Below are 5,731 nucleotides of genomic sequence, written 5' to 3'. Positions count from 1 at the left end.
TGAAAGAGAGGGATGGTAACTTCAACCTTCTTAAAAACTTCTACCATATTGAGGTCAAGATCTTCTTGCTTCTTGGCTTTCTTGGTCAAAGTTGGAAATGGAATGGGCAAAGGCTCTTCAAGCAAGGTCTTTCTCTTTGGCTCCTTGACCTTCGGTGGTTCTTCCTTGCTTTTGTCGACATTTTCATCTTCACCCCTTATCACCTCTACTTCATCTCCTACCTCCTCATTATTTGTCTCCTTACTCAACTTTGTAGGTATAGCAACTTTCTTATCTAGTTTAGTACTACTTCTAAGAGTAATGGCATTTATGCTTCTCTTAGGGTTGGGATGAGGTTGAGAGGGTAAACTACTTGAGGTTGAAGCTTGTTGGGTGCTTTGTGCGATTTGAGGAGGGAGAGTTAAACGGGAAAGGGCTTCGGCTATCGAAGCCATATACGCATCTTGTTTCTTATGAAACTCTCTTTGCTCTAGCATGAAGGTGTGAATTGTGTCATTCATGTGAGGTTGATTGGAGGGAAGAGCATGGTTGACTTGAGTAGGGTTAGACCTATTATTTGGATGTTGATACTTCACTTGAGATTGAGGTTATGGGGGGGTGTTGGCAGGGTTGTTGGTATTGTGGTTGACCTTGGGGATGTTGATGGTAGTAGACTTGAGCGTTTTGGTTGGGTTGAGCTTGAGGAGCTTGATTCCACCTTTGGTTTGAATTGTCTCTCCACCCTTGGTTTTGATTGCCTCCATGTTGGTAGGATCCTTGGTTGTAATTAGGTCTTTGTGGGTAAGGGTTAACAACCGCCAATATAGTGTCCTCTTGGAGTTGAGGACACTCATCTGTGTAATTAGTATTACAAGCACAAACACCACATATCCTTGATGGTCCTTCGATCCTAGGAGGTTGAGGTGGGATATTTATCAAAGCTTGAGAGATTTGTTGCCTTTGGGTGATTTGTCTCAACAAAATCGTCATCTCACCGAGGGTCTTAGTCAAAATAGCATCTCCGGAGGGAGAAACCTCACTCAAAGCTTTTGGTTACGGACTCCTTGCCCTTGAGTGTTGAGTTGAGTCCACTAAGTCCGATATAACTTCCCATGCTTCTGCAGCGGTCTTGTTTTGGGTCAATGATCCTCCACTCGCAGCATCTAGGAGATGCTTGTTGATGAGCGGATAATTTATACGCTTTTTGGCATTGTTTTTATATAGTTTTTAGTATGATTTAGTTAGTTTTTAGTATATTTTTATTAGTTTTTAAGCAAAATTCACATTTCTGGACTTTACTATGAGTTTGTGTGTTTTTCTGTGATTTCAGGTATTTTCTGGCTGAAATTGAGGGACCTGAGCAAAAATCTTATTCAGAGGCTGACAAAGGACTGCAGATGCTGTTGGATTCTGACCTCCCTGCACTCAAAGTAGATTTTCTAGAGTTACAGAAATCCAAATGGCAAGCTCTCAATTGCGTTGGAAAGTAGACATCCAGGGCTTTCCAGCAATATATAATAGTTTATACTTTGCGCGTGTTTTGATGACGTAAAATGGCGTCAAAATGCCATCTCTCTGCCATTTTCTGGCGTCAAAACGCCAGAACTGGCATAAAAGTTGGAGTTAAACGCCCAAACTGGCACCAAAGCTGATGTTTAACTCCAAGAGAAGCCTCTACATGTGTGAAGCTCAATGCATCATTTACCTATTTTTGTAAATCCTAGTAGCTAGTTTCATTATAAATAGGACCTTTTACTATTGTATTTTCATCTTCGGATCATAGAGACATTCTAGATATCATATTTTCATACTTGGGGAGGCTGGCCAGTCGGCCATGCCTGGACATCCAGACCACTTATGTATTTTCAACGGTGGAGTTTCTACACACCAGAGATTAAGGTGTGGAGCTCTGCTGTTCCTCGAGTATTAATGCAATTACTACTATTTTCTATTCAATTCAGCTTATTCTTATTCTAAGATACTCACTCGCACTTCAACCTAATGAATGTGATGATCTATGACACTCATCATCATTCTCACCTATGAACGCGTGCCTGACAACCACTTCCGTTCTACTTTAGATTGGGCGTGTATCTCTTTGATTCCTGGTCCATGCGTTTGATTGCCTCTCCTGACAACAGAGCTTTCAATTCCTTGAGATCAAAGTCTTCGTGGTATAAGCTAGAATCCATTGGCAGCATTCTTGAGATCCGAAAAGTCTAAACCTTGTCTGTGGTATTCCGAATAGGATCTGGGATGGGATGACTGTGAGGAGCTTCAAACTCGCGACTGTAGGGCGTGGTGATAGACGCAAAAGGATAGTAAAGCCTACTCCTCCATGATCGAGAACCAATAGCTGATTAGCCATGCAGGAAACTGTAGAGGACCTTTTTCACTGAGAGGACGGGAGGTAGCCATTGACGCCGGTAAAACCCAACATACGGCTTGCCATAGAAAGGAGTATGAAGGATTGGGTGAAGGCAGTTGGAAAACAGAGATTCAAGAGGGATAAAGCATCTCCATACACTAATCTGAAATTCCCACCAATGATTTACTAAGTATCTCTATCTTTATTTTCGGTTTATTTATCTTTTAATTATTAAAACTCCATAACCATTTGAATCCGCCTGATTGAGATTTACAAGGTGACCATAGCTTGCTTTAAGCTGATAATCTCTGTGGGATCGACCCTTACTCACGTAAGGTTTAATACTTGGACGACCTTGTACACTTGCTGGTTAGTTGTGTGAAGTTGTGAAAAAGCGTTGAGATTACAATTGTGCGTACAAGTTGTTGGCGCCATTGTGTATCACAATTTCGTGCACCAAGTTTTTGGCGCCGTTGCTGGGGATTGTTCGAGTTTGGACAACTAACGGTTCATCTTGTTGCTCAGATTAGGTAATTTTTATTTTCTTTTCAAAAAAAGTTGTCAAAAATCTTTCAAAAGTTTTTTATTTGTTTTCTTTTTTTTTCCAAAAAGATATTTTCGAAAAAAAACCCTAAAAAAATTCATAAAATCATAAAAACTCAAAAATATTTCATGGTTCTTGTTTGAACCTAGGGCCAAATTTTAAGTTTGGTGTCAATTGCATGATTTTAATTGTCTTGCAATTTTCGAAAGACATGCATTGTGTTATTGATGATCTTCAAGTTGTTCTTGATGAATTGCATTGTTTGATCTTCATGATTTCTTGATTTGCACTGCATGATGTTCTACATATGCATTCTTGCATTCATATGGCCCAAAAATGAGAAAGTTCTAAGTTTAGTGTCCTCCATGTTTTCTTTCGTTAAGAAAACTGAGTTTTTGATGTTCATCTTGATCTTCAAGCTTGTTCTTGGTGTTCATCTTGATGTTCATAATGTTCTTGCATATATCTTGTATTTTGATCCAAGAATTATATGTTTTGACTCATTTTGTTATTTTTCAAAATTGAAAACAAATCTTCTTGAATAAAGGATTTAGCAAAATGAAGATCCAAGAACATAAAGCAGAGGAATTACAGAGAAAAAGCTGGGCGTTCAAAACGCCCAGTGAAGAAGGAAAACTGGCGTTTAAACGCCAGCCAGGGTATTTGGCTGGGCGTTTAAACACCCAAAACATGCAGTAATTGGGCGTTAAACGCCCAAAACATGCAGCTCCTGGGCGTTTAATGCCAGGATGACACAAGGAGAGAAATTTTGTTCTCAAATCAAATCTTTTTCAAATCTTCATCTTTTTTTTTTCAATATCAAATCTTTTTCAAATCAAATATTTTCAATCATATCTTTTTCAAAATCATATCTTTTCAATCATATCTTTTTCAAAAATCAAATCTTTTTAATTTTTTTCTTTCTAATCATATCTTCAAAATCATATCTTTTTCAAATCATATCTTTTTAAAGTTCTAATTTCAAAAATCTTTTTTTTCTAACTTCTTATCTTTTCAAATTTATTTCTTATCCTTTTCAAAATCACCTAATTTTTTTACTTCAATTTTTGAAAACCACAACCAATTTTTCAAAATCAATTTAAATTTTCATTATTTTTAGTTATTAATTTTTTTCGAAAATTTCCCCCCTCTCTCATCTTTTTCTATTTAAACACTAACATTCCTCCTCTGTTGTCAATTTGAACTCCATCTCTCTTCGTGTGTTCAAAATTTTACCTACCTCCTTCTTCTATTCTTATTTTCCTCTGACACCTCAAGGGATCTCTATACTGTGACATAGAGGATTCCATATTTTCTTTGTTTTCTTCTCTTTCATATGAGCAGGAACAAAGATAAAGGCATACTTGTTGAAGTTAATCCTGAACCTGAAAGGACTTTGAAGAGGAAGCTAAGAGCAGCTAAAGCACAAAACTCAGAAGAGGACCTCACTGAAATTTTCGAAAAGGAAGCAGCAAAAGAAACAATTATGGCCGAACCAAACAACAATGCAAGGAAGATGCTTGGTGATTTTACTACACCAACTTCCAACTTCTATGGAAGAAGAATCTCAATCCCTGCCATATGAGCAAACAATTTTGAGCTAAAGCATCAATTAGTTTCTCTACTGCAACAGAACTGCAAGTTTCATGGACTTTCATTAGAAGACCCTTATTAGTTTTTAACTGAGTTCTTGCAGATTTGTGATACTGTTAAGACCAAAGGAGTTGATCCTGAAGTCTACAAGCTTATGATTTTCCCTTTTGATGTAAGAGACAAAGCTAGAACATGGTTGGACTCACAACCCAGAGATAGCCTGGACTCTTGGGATAAGCTGGTCACGGCTTTCTTAGCCAAGTTCTTTCCTCCTCAAAAGCTGAGCAAACTTAGAGTGGATGTTCAAACCTTTAGACAAAGAGAAGGTGAATCCCTCTATGAAGCTTGGGAAAGATACAAGCAGCTGACCAAAAAGTGTCCTTATCACATGCTTTCAGAATGGACCACATTAGATATATTCTATGATGGTCTGTCTGAATTTTCCAAGATGTCACTGGACCACTCTGCAGGTGGATCCATCCACCTAAAGAAAATGCCTGTAGAAGCTCAGGAACTTATTGAAATCGTTGCAAATAACCAATTCATGTATACCTCTGAGAGGAATTCTGTGAGTAATGGGGCCTCAAAAGAGAGGAGTTCTTCAAATTGATGCTCTGAATGCCATACTGGCTCAGAATAAAATATTAACCCAACAAGTCAATATGATTTCTCAGAGTCTGAATGGATTGCAAAATGCATCCAACAGTACTATAGAAGCGTCTTCTGAAGAAGAAGCTTATGATCCTGAGAACCCTACAATGGTAGAGGTGAATTACATGGGTGAAGCCTTTGGCAACACCTATAATCCTTCATGGAAAAATCATCCAAATTTTTCATGGAAGGATCAACAGAAACAAGGTTTCAATAATAACAATGGTGGAAGAAACATGTTTAGCAAAATCAAACCTTTCCCATCATCATGTCAGCAATAGATAGAGCCTTTTGAGCAGAATCCTTCTAGCTTAGCAAACATAGTCTCTGATCTATCTAAGACCACTCTTAGTTTTATGACTGAAACAAGATACTCCATTAGAAATTTCGAGGCACAAGTGGGCCAGCTGAGTAAAAAGGTTACTGAAACTCCTCCTAGCACTCTCCCAAGCAATACGGAAGAGAATCCCAAAGGAGAGCGTAAGGCCATTGATATAATCAACGTGGCCGAAACCTTAGAGGAGGAGGAGGACGTGAATCCCAATGAGGAAGACCTCAGGGGACGTCCAATGGTCAGTACGGAATACCCTAATGAG

General features: G+C 38.4%; 1 non-coding gene across 1 annotated transcript; it reads right to left on the bottom strand.

Annotated features, from left to right (window-relative positions):
- Positions 1-4,770: 4,770 nt before the first annotated feature.
- Positions 4,771-4,878, bottom strand: LOC130984692 (small nucleolar RNA R71). Its single transcript, XR_009088608.1, has one exon. It is a non-coding gene; the product is annotated as a small nucleolar RNA R71 (small nucleolar RNA).
- Between the last annotated feature and the right edge of the window lie 853 nt (positions 4,879-5,731).

Source organism: Arachis stenosperma, chromosome 5 (assembly GCF_014773155.1).
Source record: "Arachis stenosperma cultivar V10309 chromosome 5, arast.V10309.gnm1.PFL2, whole genome shotgun sequence".
NCBI classification, from domain to species: Eukaryota; Viridiplantae; Streptophyta; class Magnoliopsida; order Fabales; family Fabaceae; genus Arachis; species Arachis stenosperma.
This window is presented reverse-complemented; position numbering and strand designations above follow the sequence as displayed.